Source organism: Zea mays, chromosome 1, assembly GCF_902167145.1.
Source record: "Zea mays cultivar B73 chromosome 1, Zm-B73-REFERENCE-NAM-5.0, whole genome shotgun sequence".
In the NCBI taxonomy this organism is placed as follows: domain Eukaryota; kingdom Viridiplantae; phylum Streptophyta; class Magnoliopsida; order Poales; family Poaceae; genus Zea; species Zea mays.
In genome coordinates, this window is record NC_050096.1 from 3,850,084 (window position 1) to 3,868,550 (window position 18,467).

Here is an 18,467-nt window from a genome sequence, read left to right on the forward strand (position 1 = left end):
CTGGAGGAGTAGAGACCGTGTTGTGTCCATTTTTCCAGACTAAGGTGTCCTCTACATCCGACTGCAAGCTCACCTGTTGGATCCTAATCCAGAGGTGGACAAATTTCTCAATTTTCGTGGTGGTTGCGATTTTCCCTCGCAGAGACTGAATCCAAGCACTGTTAATCAGTTCTTGGACCACTGATTTGTTCTTCCTTCTAACCAGCTTGAAGAAGTGAGGGGCTAAGTTGTGTGGAGCCTCCCCATTCAGCCATCTATGGTGCCAGAACTTTGCTTTGATGCCCTTACCAATCGCCACAATGGTGGACGCCTGAAACATCAAGCGATCTAGCTTGTTGCAAGGGATCTGGAGCCCTTCCCAAGGTTTTGAGCTGTCAGTGTCCATTCTTGCTAAAGCCAACGGAGCTGGAGGGCATGACTGAATTTCTCAAGATCGAGCACCCCTGGGTCCTTTGGTCTAGGCACTGTTTGCCAATTAACTAGGCATTGCCCCCGTGCACGTTATCCTCGCCTTTTCAGAGGAAAGAACGTTGAATCTTATCGATTTGCTTTCTAGCCCATTTCGCAAGGGGGAATACGGTTAGGTGGTAGATCGACATGGAGGAGAGCACTGATGATACTAGGGTGAGGCATCATGTGCGGTTAAGCAGTTGACCTTTCCATCCATCAAGTCGTTCTCCGATCTTCTCCACTAGTGGTTGGACATAATTTTTTTGGAGCGGGCGGGTGTGGAGTTGAAGGCCGAGGTATTGGCAAGGGAAGGTTTTGCATCATCCGGGAAACAGCTGAAGGATGTTGGACATATCCACTTTTTCACGACGGATGGGGTGGATGGAGCTTTTCTCAAAAATTTGTTGTTACACCCGTGGCAGCTCCGAATGCATTGAGGATCTGTTTGACTGCTTGCAGGTCGTTACGGGTTGGATTGATGAAGATAGCCACATTATCAGCATAAAGCGAGGTTCTGAGCTTAGCTGCAGCAAGAGGGAGAGGTGTTAGGATGCTATGTTCTGAACCAAGGTCTAAAATCCTTTGTAGTGGGTCAAAGGCAAGGATGAACAACATGAGAGAGAGGGGGTCTCCTTGTCTCACCCCACGCTTGTTGTCGAAGGTGTCCCCTTGAACACCATTTATCAGGGCCCTAGAACTCGCTGTGCTAAAAAGGATAGTAATCCATTCACGCCAACGGTGTCCAAATCCGTGAGCTTGTAAATATTCTAAAAGGTATCACCAATTTATCATGTCGAACGCTTTCTAGATGTCTAGCTTTAGGAATAACGTCAGTGTTTTGGCCTTTTGGAATTACCTGACAATATTTTGCACGTACATGAAGTTATCTGTGATGCATCTCTTCCGAATGAAGGCACTTTGACACTTTGAGAGAAGACCGTCTAGGTGGGGCGCAAGCTTGTTGGCTAATAATCTTGAGAAAATTTTGGCAACACTATGTATGAGGCTGATGGGGCGGAAGTCGCTCACCCGCAAAGCGTCCATTTTTAGGGATGAGAACAATATTGTCTGCATTCAGTAGTTTGAAGCCTTGCCCATTTAAGTTGTGGAGCTGATTAAATGTTGTTATTAAATAGTCCTTAATGATGTCCGAGGACGCCCAGTAGAAGGTGCATGTGAATCAGTCTGGGCCTGGCGCCTTGTCGCGAGGCATTAAGAGGATAGTCTCTTTGATTTCTTCCTGGGAGAAAGGAGCTTACAGGGAGGAAAGATCAATGTGGTGGTATCCTAGCAAATTCCAATCGAACATCCATGCTCTAGGGGCCGTTGTGCCCAAATGCTACTTGAAGTGGTCAGTGATCACTTTCTCCATTTCTTCATGTGTGACGACCAAGCCAGTCTCAGTTTGCAAGGCTTGAATGAAGTTCTTTCTTGCCCTAGAACTTGCCCGGAGATGGAAAAATCTTGAGTTGGCGTCCCCAAGGCGGATGACAGTCAAGCAGGACCTTCGTCTGATTTGTGATTTCTCAATGAGTGCCAGTCCCAAGGATTTAGCTTTCAATCTTCTGAGGAGGTTCAATTCGGCAAGAGAGAGAGTGCACACTTCCTGAGCAGTTTCTAAGCGAAGAATCACTTCCTTGACTATGGTTAGTTGAAGTTTCGTGTCTGAAAGTCGCCTAGAGGAGGGGTGAATAGGGTGAATCTGAAATTTATAAACTTAAGCACAACTACAAGCCGGGTTAGCGTTAGAAATATAAACGAGTCCGAGAGAGAGGGCGCAAAACAAATCGTGAGCAAATAAAGAGCGAGACACGATGATTTGTTTTACCAAGGCTCGGTTCTTGCAAACCTACTCCCCGTTGAGGTGGTCACGAAGACCGGGTCTCTTTCAACCCTTTCCCTCTCTCAAACGGTCACTTAGATCGAGTGAGCTTCTCTTCTCAATCAAATGGAACACAAAGTTCCCGCAAGGACCACCACACAATTGGTGTCTCTTGCCTTGGTTACAATTGAGTTTAATCACAAGAAGAATGAGAAAGAAAAAAAGCGATCCAAGCGCAAGAGCTCAAATGAACACGAATGTCGCTCTCTCTAGTCACTATTTGATTTGAAGTGATTCCGGACTTGGGAGAGGATTTGATCTCTTTGGAGTGTCTAGAATTGAATGCTATAGCTCTTGTAATGTGTTGAAGGTGGGAAACTTGGATGCTATTGAATGTGGGGTGGTTGGGGTATTTATAGCCCCAACCACCAAAAATGGTCGTTGGAAGGCTGCTGTCGCATGGCGCACCGGACAGTCCGGTGCGCCACCGGACACTGTCCGGTGCGCCAGCCACGTCAGCCAGCCGTTGGGGTTCGACCGTTGGAGCTCTGACAGGTGGGGCCTCTGGGCTGTCCGATGGTGCACCGGATAGGTCCTGTAGACTGTCCGGTGCGCCAACTGCGCGTCTTCTGTCCTTTGCGCGCGCAGGCGCGCATTAAATGCGTTGTAGTCGACCGTTGCGCGCGAAGTAGCCGTTGCTCCGCTGGCACACCGGACACTGTCTGGTGCTTCACCGGACAGTCCGGTGAATTATAGCGGAGCGGCCTCCCATTTTCCCGAAGGTAGCTAGTTCAACGTCGAGTGCCCTGGTGCACCGGACACTGTCCGGTGGCACACCGGACAGTCCGGTGCTCCAGATCAGGTTGTCTTTTGCTCCCTTTGTTTGAACCCTTTCTTGGTCTTTTTATTGGCTTATGGTGAAACTTTGGCACCTGTAAAACTTATAGACTAGAGCAAACTAGTTAGTCCAATTATTTGTGTTGGGCAATTCAACCACCAAAATCAATTAGGAAAAAGGTGTAAGCCTAATTCCCTTTCAATCTCCCCCTTTTTGGTGATTGATGCCAACACAAATCAAAGCAAATATAGAAGTGCATAATTGAACCAGTTTGCATATTGTAAGTGCAAAGGTCGCTTAGAATTGAGCCAATATAAATTCTCATAAGATATGCATGGATTGTTTCTTTATTTTTAACATTTTGGACCACGCTTGCACCACATGTTTTGTTTTTGTAAATTCTTTTGTAAATTCTTTTCAAAGTCCTTTTGCAAATAGTCAAAGGTAAATGAATAAGATTTTGAGAAGCATTTTCAAGATTTGAAATTTTCTCCCCCTGTTTCAAATGCTTTTCCTTTGACTTAAACAAAACACCCCCTTAATAAGATACCATTTTTGAAAATACTACTTTCTCCCCTTTTTAATATAATAAGATATCAATTGAAAATTTCATCATTTCAAGACTTTTTCTTAACTCAAATTTTAAAAATTGGTGGTGGTGCGGTCCTTTTGCTTTAGGCTAATACTTTCTCACCCTTTGGCATGAATCGCCAAAAAACGAAAACTTGAGTGAAATATAAGCCCTTTTTAACTACTTTCTCTCCCTTTGGCGCATAAAATATGAGTGAAGATTATACCTGTCGGGGACCATAATTAGGGGTACCCTCAAGACTCCTAAATCTCAGCTGGTAACCCCCATCAGCACAAAGCTGCAAAGGCCTGATGGGTGCGACTAAGTCAAGGATCGGTCCATTCGAGGGACGTGATCACGCCTCGCCCAAGCCCAGCCTCGGGCAAGGGCAGCCGACCCCGGAGGATCTACGTCTCGCCCGAGGCCCCCCTCTAGCAACGGACACACCTTCGGCTCGCCCGAGGCCCAGTCTTCACCAAGAAGCAACCTAGGCCAAATCGCCACGCCAACCGACCAAATCGCAGGAGCATTTAATGCAAAGGTGGCCTGACACCTTTATCCTGACGCACGCCCTCCAGTCGACAGAGCCGAAGTGACCGCAGTCACTTCGCCGCTCCACTGACCGGTCTGACAAGGGGACAGCGCCGCCTGCGCCGCACCGGCTGCTGAGCCACTCGATAGAGTGAGGCTGACAGCAGCCAAGTCCGGCCCTAGGCGCCATGGGAAACTCCGCTTCGCCCGACCCCAGGGCTCAGACTCGGGCTCAGCCCCGGAAGACAACGAACTTCGCTCCGCCCGACCCCAGGGCTCGGACTCGGGCTCAGCCCCGGAAGACGACGAACTCCGCTCCGCCCGACCCCAGGGCTCGGACTCGGGCTCAGCCCCGGAAGACGACGAACTCCGCTTCGCCCGACCCCAGGGCTCGGACTCGGGCTCAGCCCCCGAAGGACAACGAACTCCGCTTCGCCCGACCCCAGGGCTCGGACTCGGGCTCAGCCCCGGAAGACGACGAACTTCGCTTCGCCCGACCCCAGGGCTCGGACTCAGCCCTGGCCTCGGCCGATGGTCCCCGCCTCGCCCAACCCAGGGGCTCGGACTCAACCTCGACCTTGGAAGACAAACTCGACCTCGACCTCGGAGGAGCCTCCACATCGCCCAACCCAGGGCACGGACCGACCACGTCAACAGGAGGCGCCATCATTACCCTACCCCAAGCTGACTCAGGCTACGGGGAACAAGACCGGCGTCCCATCTGGCTCGCTCCGCCAGACAAGTAATGATGGCGCCCCGCACGCTCTATGACGACGGCGACTCTCAGCCCCCTTACGGAAGCAAGAGGACGTCAACAAGGACTCGACAGCCCCGACAGTTGTCCTTCCGCCAGGCTCCAGCGCTCCTCCGACGGCCACGACACCACACGAACCGGGTGCCAAAACCTCTCCGGCTGCCACGATGGCATGTACTTAGGGCGCTAGCTTTCCTCCGCTAGACACGTTAGCACACTGCTACACCCCCCATTGTACACCTGGATCCTTTCCTTGCGCCTATAAAAGGAAGGACCAGGGCCCTCTTATAGAGGGTTGGCCGCGCGGGGAAGGACGGGACGGCGCTCGCGTGAGGCCGCTCGCTCCCTCCCGCGTGGACGCTTGTAACCCCCTACTGCAAGCGCACCCGACCAGGGCGCGGGACAAACACGAAGGCCGTGGGATTCCACCTCTCACGCCCGTCTCCCTCCGGCTCCTTCCCCCCTTCGCGCTCCGTCTCGCACTGACCCATCTGGGCTGGGGCACGTGGCGATAATTTACTCGTCGGTCCAGGGACCCCTCGGGTTCGAAACGCCGACAATACCAAAGTTGGAGAGTTGCTCGGAGCGACGACGAAGGATTGTAATTTGATGGAGTGGAGTGGAAGCCTTTGTCTTCGCCGAAGACTCCAAATCCCTTTCAATCTATGACTTGGTTTGAAATTCACTTGAAAACACATTAGTCATAGCATATAAAAGAGACATGATCAAAGGTATATTAATGAGCTATGTGTGCAAGACATCAAAAGAAATTCCTAGAATCAAGAATATTTAGCTCATGCCTAAGTTTGTTAAAAGTTTGTTCATCTAGTGGCTTGGTAAAGATATCGGCTAATTGTTCCTTAGTGTTAATATATTCAATCTCGATATCTCCCTTTTGTTGGTGATCCCTTAGAAAATGATACCGAATGGCTATGTGTTTAGTGTGGCTATGCTCAACGGGATTATCCGCCATGTGGATTGCACTCTCATTATCACATAGAAGAGGAACTTTGGTTAATTTGTAACCATAGTCCCTAAGGGTTTGCCTCATCCAAAGTGTTGGGGACTTGTTCTCAAATGCTAAGAATTAAGAACAAGGCAACACAAAAAATGTTAAGTGTTAAGGTCCTTCGTCCTCCATAACGATATATCCCTTCGGGATATAAAGCATCTCGGACGAAGGTTACGAAGGACATACCTTCGTAAGCATAACAACGAAGAATGAAGCATTCACATAAATCATAGAATATGAAATAAACATTTAAATATTGTCATAGAATTATCTCTACTTGTATTAATGAATATAAATGACTTTAAATTACGAATGTACCTTCGGTCCTGCGGAAGGCAAAAGTACAAGCGTGATGTGAAAGCAAATGACAGGTTCCCGTGAACAGTACAGAGGTACTGTTCATCTATTTATAGGCACAGGTCGCAGCCTGTGACAAATTACAATTATGCCCCTTGCGAAAGTTTACAGCATTGACTCAGACCTATATGTATAAAAAGGTCATTCTATCTCTATGTCGGTTTAAAACGCCGAAGCTCCATGAAAAGGGACCTTCGGCCATCTCTTGGAGACGACTTCAGCCGAAGCTGCTTCTTCGTGTGAGACCTTCGGCGCACCGAAGCACGACCCCAACAGTAGCCCCTTTCGCGGTGCTAGATCGTTCTTCGTAACGAGCTTGACCCGTGAAAAAAAAACCTCTTCAGCTTCGGGAAGCCGAAGGTCCAAAAAACACCTTCCCTGAGCTCGTTGCGGAGAAACGATCCGACTTCCGAGCGCGTGTCGGTCCCACCTTGCAGAGTTACTGTTTGATCCTTGCGGTCCACTGCGCAGCGGGTACAAGTTACTGCGCGCCTGGTGTAACAATTCCGCCGCTTCGCCTTCTTACCTGCAGCACTATATAAACTGACAAGTAGTTGTGAAGTTACCACAACATTCATTGCTATTTGCACTGTTTTGCTGCCGAAATTTTCCATCATAGTCGAAGCTTAAGTCCCAAAATCGAACGAAGGTGCTTCTCAACGTCCGCTTCGTCAGAAAGAAGAGCTTCGGAGAAAAGAAAAAAGTAAAAAGTTTTTGACTTCCCAAACTTAGAATCAAATGGCGAGAATACGATCTACTGCCAAAGTTGTACGTGAGGGAGACGAAGCCGAAGGTTCAGACACTGTGCCCATCTCCGAAGCAATGCAGCGTTCCGGTCTACTGACTACAGAAGAAATGCCTGCTGCTGAAGCAGGCCCAACAACTGCCGAAGGAAAAGAAAACATTGAAGGGACTGACTCCGAAGATGACTATGACCTTGCTATGCCCAGCAAGCCCAGTCACCTGGATTTTGGGAAATCAACTGTTTCAAAAGCTGACCTTTCAAAGATGGTGAAAGCAGGTTATTTCAATGAGGACCAGAAGAAGCTACTCCGCTTCGGGGAAGAAGAAACCACCCCGAAGCCAAGGAAGGATGAGATTGTTATTTTCAAGAGTTTTTTAAAAGCCGGGCTTAGATTCCCTCTCCACGGTATTGTTGCGGAGATACTAAGGAGGTTTGGTATCTATTTTCATCAATTGACTCCTAACGCCATCGTTAGGCTCAATGTTTATATCTGGGCCCTCCGAAGCCAAGCTGTGGAACCATTTGCTGACAGCTTCTGCCGAGCTCACGAATTACATTACCAAACAAAGGCCAGAAAAGATGGGCTACATGATAATTTCGGTTGCTATAATTTTGCCTATCGGAAGACAACAAAGTGTCCTGTCATCGGCTACCGAAGCAAATGGCCAGCAGGTTGGAAATCTGAGTGGTTTTATGTAAAAGTTGACGAAGACAAAGAAAAACTGGTACAAAGCCCTTTGGAGTTAATCTTCGGAGAGACAAGGCCACGATGCCACATTGGCGACCTAAAAGGTCCCACCTGGGCTGCTCTGGGTGAATTTGAAATTATCTCAGAACATATTGGCACCAGGGATCTAGTTCAAGAGTTCTTGGCATTCAGAGTTTTCCCTACTCTAAAAGAGTGGGAGATGCCGAAGCTGGAGGGAGAGAAGAAGAAGGGTGAACTCGTCCGGCTTCCCTATCACTTCAAGTTTAAAAAGTACTTCAAAAAACCCTGCAAAGAGTGGTTAGAATCAATTGAGGTGATGTGCAATGAGATCCTGGGGAATTACTCCAAAAAAGAGGATCAATTAATGACAGCAGCTTTCGGTGCCCGACCGAAACGAAGACTGAACCGAGTATTTGATGCCCTGGGCTTCGAGTATTCAGACTACGAGCAGTTGAACAAGGGTGCCGAGGGCCATAAAAGAAAAAGAGTAGCCGAGACCGAAACTCTGATCAGAGATGAAGAAGGACCAGCAAAGAAAAAGAAAATTATCAAGAAAAGAACAATATCCACTCCGAAGCGCAAATCACCCGAAGAAGAGGGGTCCCCCACACCGCCTTCTACCAGCGACGTGGATGAAATTTTAAAGGTAATGACTGAACCCATGCCCACGAAGCTAAGTCCACTAGGGCTCCAACTGACGAAGCTTTTTCGAAAGGTGGACGAGCCGGATCAGACGAAGACAAGCAAACCCAAGCGGCAAAGAATCATTGCGGTAACTGAAGTTATCGATAAGACGCCGCCAAGGGCGTCAATCCAAAAAACGGCAGCTGCCGAAGGTACAGCAATCGTCGAAGGCGTAGCTTCGGGGGTCGCGGCTACCGAAGCCGCTACAGCCGAAGATACAAACTTAAAAACCACGATTGAGAATATCAACAAGATTTTGGAAGACATGGCTGCGGAAGAAGCTGGTGCTACTACTGAAAAAACCATGGCCACAGTGCCTGAGAAAGGAAAAGAAATAGCCGAAGACCCTTCGGACGACGAAGCCTACTCTTTCCAGAACTTAGTTGGGCAAAAACTGACGAAGGACGAAATAGAAGAACTTAAAGACTACGCCAAGTCTTGCGGCTACAAGTCAGGTGCCCTCCTATTTGGGGGTGTAGATGATGAAAAACTAGGCTGTATTCGAGACCAGACTGGAGCTAAGGTAATCGGTACTCTATCGAAGAGTATCGGTTTTCCGAAGCTAGAGACAGACATCAGCCGCTACCGACGACAACATATCGTCGGCAGCTTGTTTTATTCTAACTTCAAGGTAAACAACCTTTTTCTCTGGTTTTTATTGCCGTTAACAATGAAAATATTATTTAACATAAGTTGCTTCTGTTCAGAGCATGCTACTGAGCAAAGCTCTGAAGATGCAACAAGACTTGGAGGACAAAAAGCACGAAGCTATAATTGAAAACTTGGAAAGCAAAATAAAAGAGCAATCTGCCATCATTGAAAAGAAAGACTTCGAGCTCCAATCGACCGAAGGCTTGCTGGCTGAAACTGAGGCTAAAATATTAGAGTTAAATTCGAAGCTTATCAATCAATCAAAACAATTTGATCAGGAGAAGCTAGAACTGAATTCGAAGCTTAAAGCCGAAGTCCAGACCAGCTCAGAATTGAAGAAAGCATTAACAAGCCTTCAAGACAAATGCTTGAACTTTGGCAATAATTGTATTGGACGATTAAAGAAGATATTTTACTCTGTTGGAGCCAGCAGTGGGAAATTTAACCCTTCGGCGGAAAATTTACCCCAGGCCTTCGATCATATTGAAGCTGAAATCGAAGAGCTTGACGAAGTTATAGCCGGGCACGGCGACTTCTGTGCCTGGGTAGCTTCTCGGGGTACCGCTGCTGCATTTCTGAAGGCCGGCTGCGAACATGGAAAGGTTGTCAACAGGCCCAACTTCACCTTATCTTCATCAATCCTGGATGATATGCCCGACCTCGCCCGAAGTATCTCCAATAGATTTATAAAAATGGTATGGACAAAGGGCGGGCGAGAGAAAGCTGGAGACGAAGCCCGAAGTCATCTTAAACCAGTAAGAAATGACATTTCGTGCTTACCTTTTCCTTTGGGCTTGATTCTTATGATTCCTTGACTCATGTAGGATGACGAAGGTGAAGATGATGCCTAGGATATGTCGCCGAAGTTGTCGTCGAAGCTGAAGCTTAATGAAGACTAGCAGAAGCGTGCTTTAGAAAAACTCAGGATAATTTTGTAACAACTCTTGTAAATAGAATTAAACTGTTCTTCAAGGAACTTTGTACATACCTTGTAATATATTCTTACCCTTCGGTTGAGGTGCTTTGATGTGGACGAAATCAGTTTTTTGAGCCGAAGGCGAAAAAACACCTTCCCTTCTTTTCGTACACAACGAAGCATAAAAGGCCGCTTCCTCTTTTTGCCGAAGCCTTTCCTTACATAACAAAACATAAAAGACTGCTACTCTTATCTGCCGAAGCTTTTATTTACATGACAAAACATAAAAGACTGCTACTCTTATCTGCCGAAGCTTTTATTTACATAACAAAACATAAAAGACTGCTACTCTTATACACAACGATTCATAAAAAACCACTTCTTCGAAACCTTTCTTTTACATAACGAATCATAACAAACCATTTATCCGAAACTTTTCTCTGTGCCGAAGCAACCATTTAGGAACACAAATGCTATGAATGAATGCTTATGCATGCAAATGCCATGATGTAATGTGCAAATGAATGTCCGAAGCGTATGTCCGAAGCCACACTCATCCATCATTTTCTTAGGAGCAAACACACGTCAGCTCTGCATTCCCTTAGGAACGACTTTGGAGCATCTTTGCCTTTTACTTAGGCAGTATCAGCGTTGACTTTTCGCTGTAAGCTCTGCATCCCCCTAGGGACGTCTTTGGAGCTTCTTCGTCTTTTACTTAGACGGTATAAGCTCTGCATTCCCTTAGGAACGACTTTGGAGCTTCTTCGCCTTTTACTTTCGGCGGAATCAGCGTTGACTTTTCGCTGTGAGCTCTGCATCCCCTTAGGGACGTCTTTGGAGCTTCTTCTCTTTTTTAGTTTCGGCACTCGATGGTGCGCTCTCAGCTTTTACATTTACATTCTTTGGGGGATTTTGCTCTTATAAAACTAAAAAGGAAATTACATAAGATGGCCCCATTAAAAACCTTTCTCCCCCTTTAGAAAGGAAAAGGGTGCCATGAAAAAGAAAAGAAAAGTCAAAATTACATCGAGTTATACATAAAACCGCCGAAGCTCATCCGCATTCCAAGATCTTGGAATTTCATTGCCATCCATGTCCTTCAGTCTGTACGAACCAGGCCTTGACGAAGATGCTACTAAGAAAGGCCCTTCCCATTTCAGTTGCAATTTGCCCACTGTATCCGGATTGGCCACTCTCCGAAGCACCAAGTGTCCTGGCTCAATATTTTTTAGCCGGACCTTTCTATCTCGCCATTTAACTGTTTCAGCCTGGTACTTATTGATATTCTCCACGGCCTGAAGCCTGATCCCTTCTAAGGCATCTTTTTCCACGAGACAAGTATCTTCGGGACCTGATTCTGCCGAAGCTACCACTCTTATTGATCCAGCTTTGGCTTCTTCCGGGGTTATTGCTTCGTCACCAAATAACAACTTAAATGGGGTAAAGCCTGTAGATCTTGATGTTGTTGTGTTATGGCTCCATACCACTTTGGTAAGCTGATCTGGCCACTTTCCCCTTGGTTGATTAAAGATTAGCTTCATTATTCCTGTCATTATGATGCCGTTGGCCCTTTCAACAAGCCCATTCGACTCCGGGTGCCTGACTGACGCAAAGTGGATCTTCGTGCCAATTTGATCACAAAAATTTCTGAATTCTTCGGAGTCAAATTGTGTTCCATTATCTACAGTTATAGCCTTCGGCACTCCGAAGCGACAGACAATATTCTGCCAGAAAAATTTTTGGACAGTGGCCGAAGTTATTGTAGCTAATGGCTTCGCCTCAATCCACTTGGAAAAATATTCCACAGCAACTACAACATATTTCAGATTTCCTTGAGCCGGTGGTAATGGGCCCAGCAAATCGAGGCCCCACCTTTGCAATGGCCAGATGGGTTGTATTAGCTGTGTCAAAGACGAAGGTTGTTTTTGATCTCTTGCACATTTCTGACAACCTTCGCACTTTTGAACTAACTCAGCTGCATCCGAAGCTGCCTTCGGCCAATAAAATCCTTGACGGAACACTTTTCCAAGTAACGGCCTGGATCCGATGTGGGATCCACAAAGGCCTGCATGTATCTCCTTCATCAACTCTATACCTTCGGCTCTAGACAAGCACTTGAGCAGCGGGGCACAAACTCCATGCTTGTATAACTCCCCTTCTATAATGATATACGGACGAGCTCTTGCCTCTATTCTTTTATTATAAGCTTCGTCATCTGATAGGAAGTTGCCCTGAAGGTAAGAAATTATTTCAGTTCTCCAATCTTCACTGTACACAGGAGAAATAGTAAGAACTGCTCTTTCAAGTAACTCCACTGAAGGTGCCTTTATTGTTTCGAAGAATACATCCGAAGGTAGCGGCAGCCCCTGTGCTGCAGACCTGGCTAACAAATCAGCATGTTCATTTTGCCCTCGAGGGATATTCTTAACAGAAAATCCTTCGAAGGAAGCTTCGATCCTTCGGACTGTGTCTAGGTATTTTTCAAGCTTCGGGTCTTTAGCCTTGCAACTTTTGTCAATATGACCCGAAACAATCTGAGAATCAGTTTTAAGGATCGCCCTCCTGATCCCCATCGCCTTTAGTTTCCGAAGACCCAGGAGCAAGGCTTCGTACTCAGCAATATTATTTGTGCAGCTGAAGTCCAGTCTTGCTGCATAGCAAGTTTTAACCTTGGACGGTGAAACCAAAACAGCAGCTGCTCCTGCTCCGAAGGTTCCCCAGGAGCCATCACAAAACACTGTCCAAGCTTCGGCATCTTTATTCGCTTCTTCGCCCTGAGCCCCTGGCGTCCAGTCGGCAATAAAATCTGCCAATGCTTGAGACTGGATCGAGGATCTGTGCACATAATCAATGTAAAATTCATTAAGCTCCGCAGCCCATTTTCCAATTCGGCCAGTAGCTTCTTTATTTCTCATGATATCTTTCAACGGCTGCGAAGAAGGAACAATAATATTATATGCCTGAAAATAATGCCGAAGCTTCCTGGATGCCATTAGAACGGCATACAACACCTTCTCCAGTTCTGTATAATTTTTCTTTGAGACACTAAGGACCTCAGATACAAAATATACTGGGACCTGCTTCTTGATTTGTCCATCAAACTTCTCCTGCACAAGTGCCGCACTTACTGCTGAGTGCGAAGCTGCCACATACAACAACAGAGGAGCCCCTGGCATTGGTGGAGTTAATGTTGTTAAATCTATCAGGTATTGCTTGAGTTCTTCGAAAGCTTTTTGTTGGGCTGGGCCCCATTGAAAGACTTCAGCTGATTTTAGCACCTCGAAGAAGGGTAGATTTCTTTCCGCTGATCTGGATATAAATCTGTTAAGAGATGCCAGTCTTCCTGTCAATCTTTGGGCCCCCTTTCTTGTGGTTGGTGGCTCCATTTGAAGTATAGCTTCGATTTTATTTGGGTTAGCTTCAATTCCCTTTGTTGAAACCAAGCATCCAAGGAACTTCCCCTTCTTTACTCCGAAGACACATTTTTCTGGATTCAGCTTCAGACCAGCTTGTCTGAAACTGGCGAAGGTCTCCTGCAGATCAGCAATATGGTCTTCTTGCTTCGTGCTTTTTACAATAATGTCATCAACATAGGTCAACACATTTCTGCCTATCTGAGATTGGAGAACCTTCGCAGTCATCCTGCTGAAACTCCCTCCAGCATTCTTAAGCCCCTCAGGCATCCGAAGATAGCAATATGTACCACTTGGGGTTATGAAACTAGTCTTCGGCTCATCCTCCTTTTTCATCCAGATTTGATGATAGCCTGAGTAACAATCCAGGAGACTCATGAGTTCCGAAGAAGCTGCTGCATCAACTAAAGAGTCTATCCTTGGCAGCGGGAACTCATCCTTCGGACAAGCCTTGTTGAGATCTGTGAAATCAATACACATTCTCCACTTTCCATTGGCCTTCTTCACCATAACAGTGTTAGCTAGCCATTCTGGATACTTCACTTCTCTGATAACTCCTGCACTTAGGAGTCTTTTTACTTCGTTGCGAGCCCCTTCGGCCTTGTCATCAGACATTTTCCGAAGCCTCTGCTTGCGGGGTCTGAAGGATGGGTCAACATTGAGCGAATGTTCAATAACATCCCGATTCACTCCACAAAGATCATTGGCTGACCATGCAAAAACATCTTTATTGTTGAATAAAAACCTTATCAAGGTTTTCTCTTGATCTTCAGATAATTGCGAGCCCAATAGCACCTTCTGCTCTGCTATATCCTCACACAGCAGCATGGGCTTCGGCTGATCAGCCGAAGCTGCTTTTTCCCTCCTGAACTTGTACTGTTCACAAGCTTCAACTCCATCTATATTATGGATTGCCTTGGAATCAGTCCAGCTTCCTTCGGCCCTTCTGGCAGCTTCCTGACTCCCATGAATAGCAATAGGCCCTTGGTCCGAAGGTATCTTCATGCAGAGATAAGCTGGGTGAAGAATTGCTTCAAAAGCATTTAGGGTACCACGACCAATGATGGCATTGTAGGGGTATTCCATGTCAACAATATCAAACACAATTTGCTCAGTCCTTGTGTTATTAACAAATCCGAAGGTTACCGGCATGGTAATCTTCCCGAGTGCCACAATCTACCGCCCTCCGAAGCCACAAAGAGGGTGCGTAGCATCATGAATCTTGTCTTCAGGCTCTTGCATCTGTCTGAAGGCTTTGGCAAATATAATGTCAGCTGCACTGCCTGTGTCAACTAGGACATTGTGAACCAGAAACCCTTTGATCACACAAGAAATGACCATAGCATCATTGTGAGGATAGTCCTTGAGCTGAAGATCTTCCTGAGAGAAGGTAATCGGGATGTGAGACCATTTTGACTTAATGAAGGGTCCCTGCACTCCAACATGCTGTACCCTTCTCTGAGCCTCCTTCTTCTGCTTTTTGTTAGCTGGCTCTGAGCAAGAACCGCCTGTTATCGGGAGCACCAGCTTCGAAGCCGAAGCAGCTCCAGCTTGAGTGTTGAACGAAGCCATCAGCTCAAAAAGGTGGAAGTGAGTTGACCGGAGGTGGGCGCCAATGTTGGGGACTTGTTCTCAAATGCTAAGAATTAAGAACAAGGCAACACAAAAAATGTTAAGTGTTAAGGTCCTTCGTCCTCCATAACGATATATCCCTTCGGGATATAAAGCATCTCGGACGAAGGTTACGAAGGACATACCTTCGTAAGCATAACAACGAAGAATGAAGCATTCACATAAATCATAGAATATGAAATAAACATTTAAATATTGTCATAGAATTATCTCTACTTGTATTAATGAATATAAATGACTTTAAATTACGAATGTACCTTCGGTCCTGCGGAAGGCAAAAGTACAAGCGTGATGTGAAAGCAAATGACAGGTTCCCGTGAACAGTACAGAGGTACTGTTCATCTATTTATAGGCACAGGTCGCAGCCTGTGACAAATTACAATTATGCCCCTTGCGAAAGTTTACAGCATTGACTCAGACCTATATGTATAAAAAGGTCATTCTATCTCTATGTCGGTTTAAAACGCCGAAGCTCCATGAAAAGGGACCTTCGGCCATCTCTTGGAGACGACTTCAGCCGAAGCTGCTTCTTCGTGTGAGACCTTCGGCGCACCGAAGCACGACCCCAACACAAAGTAATTGCGCGCAACAATGGCCTGCGGCAATATACTCGGCTTCGGTGGTAGAAAGAGATACAGAATTTTGTTTCTTTGAAGCCCAAGACACCAGAGACCTTCCCAAGAACTGGCAAGTCCCCGATGTGCTCTTTCTATTAATTTTACACCCCGCCCAATCGGCATCCTAATAACCAATTAAATCAAATGTGGATCCCCAAGGGTACCAAAGCCCAAACTTAGGAGTATAAACTAAATATCTCAAGATTCGTTTTACGGTTGTAAGGTGAGCTTCCTTAGGGTCAGCTTGGAATCTTGCACACATGCATACGGAAAGCATAATGTCCGGTCGTGAAGCACATAAATAGAGTAAAGAACCTATCATCGACCGGTATACCTTTTGATCGACGGATTTACCTCCCGTGTCGAGGTCGAGATGCCCATTGGTTCCCATGGGTGTCTTGATGGGCTTGGCATCCTTCATTCCAAACTTGTTTAGAATGTCTTGAATATACTTTGTTTGGCTAATGAAGGTGCCCTCTTGGAGTTGCTTCACTTGAAATCCCAAGAAGTACTTCAACTCCCCCATCATAGACATCTCGAATTTCTGTGTCATGATCCTACTAAATTCCTCACATGTAGATTCGTTAGTAGACCCAAATATAATATCATCAACATAAATTTGGCATACAAACAAATCATTGTCAAGAGTTTTAGTGAATAAAGTAGGATCGGCCTTTCCGACTTTGAAGCCATTAGTGATGAGAAAATCTCTAAGGCATTCATACCATGCTCTTGGGGCTTGCTTGAGCCCATAAAGCGCCTTAGAGAGTTTATAAACGTAGTTAGAGTACTCACTATCTTCAAAGTCAGGAGGTTGCTCAACATAGACCTCTTCCTTGATTGGTCCATTGAAGAAGGCACTTTTCACGTCCATTTGATAAAGCTTAAAGCCATGGTAAGTAGCATAGGCAAGTAAAATGCGAATTGATTCTAGCCTGGCTACGGGGGCATAGGTTTCACCGAAATCTAAACCTTCGACTTGTGAATATCCTTTGGCCACAAGTCGGGCTTTGTTCCTTGTCACCACACCATGCTCATCTTGCTTGTTGCAGAAGACCCACTTGGTTCCTACAACATTTTGATTAGGACGTGGAACTAAATGCCATACCTCATTCCTAGTGAAGTTGTTGAGCTCCTCTTGCATCGCCACCACCCAATCCGAATCTTGAAGTGCTTCCTCTACCCTGTGTGGCTCGATAGAGGAAACAAAAGAGTAATGTTCACAAAAATGAGCAACACGAGATCAAGTAGTTACCCCCTTTTGAATATCGCCGAGGATGGTGTTCACAGGGTGATCTCGTTGGATTGCTTGGTGGACTCTTGGGTGTGGCGCCCTTGGAACTTATTCATCTTCCTCATCTTGATCATGGGCATCTCCCCCTTGATCATTGCTCTCCTCTCGAGGTGGCTCAACTTCTTGATCTTCTCCTTCATTATTTTGAGCCTTATCCTCATCTTGAGTTGGTGGAGATGCTTGTGTGGAGGAAGATGGTTGATCTTGTGCTTATGGTGGCTCTTCGGATTCCTTAGGACACACATCCCCAATGGGCATGTTCCTTAGCTCGACGCACGGAGCCTCTTCATCACCTAGCTCATCAAGATCAACTCGCTCTACTTGAGAGCCGTTAGTCTCATCAAACACAATGTCACAAGAAACTTCAACTTGTCCAGAGGACTTGTTAAAGACTCTATATGCCCTTGTGTTTGAATCATATCCTAGTAAAAAGCCTTCTACAGCCTTAGGAGCAAATTTGGATTTTCTACCTCTTTTAACAAGAATAAAGCATTTGCTACCAAAGACTCTAAAATATGAAACATTTGGCTTTTTACCGGTTAGGAGTTCATATGATGTCTTCTTGAGGATTCGGTGAAGATATAACTGGTTGATGGCGTAGCAAGCGGTGTTGACCGCCTCGGCCCAAAACCGATCCGAAGTCTTGTACTCATCAAGCATGGTTCTTGCCATGTCCAATAGAGTTCTATTCTTCCTCTCCACTACACATTTTGTTGTGGTGTGTAGGGAGAAGAGAACTCATTATTGATGCCCTCCTCCTCAAGGAAGCCTTCGATTTGAGAATTCTTGAACTCCGTTCCGTTGTCGCTTCTTATTTTCTTGATCCTCAAGTTGAACTCATTTTGAGCCCGTCTCAAGAATCCCTTTAAGGTCTCTTGGGTATGAGATTTTTCCTGCAAAAAGAACACCCAAATGAAGCGAGAATAGTCATCCATAATAACTAGACAGTACTTACTTCCGCCGATGCTTATGTAAGCAATCGGGCCGAATAGGTCCATGTGTAGGAGCTCGAGTGGCCTGTAGGTCGTCATGATGTTCTTGTGTGGATGATGAACACCAACTTGCTTCCCTGCCTGACATGCGCTACAAACCCTGTCTTTCTCAAAATGAACATCTGTTAGTCCCAAAATGTGTTCTCCCTTTAGAAGCTTGTGAAGATTCTTCATTCCAACATGTGCTAGTCGGCGATGCCAGAGCCAGCCCATGTTAGTCTTAGCAATTAAGCAAGTATCGAGTTCAGCTCTATCAAAATCTACTAAGTATAGCTGACCCTCTAACACTCCCTTAAATGCTATTGAATCATCACTTCTTCTAAAGACAGTAACACTTGTATCCGTAAAAAGACAGTTGTAACCCATTTTACATAATTGCGAAACTGAAAGCAAGTTATAATCTAAAGAGTCTACAAGAAAAACATTGGAAATGGAATGGTCAGGTGATATAACAATTTTACCCAATCCTTTGACCAAAC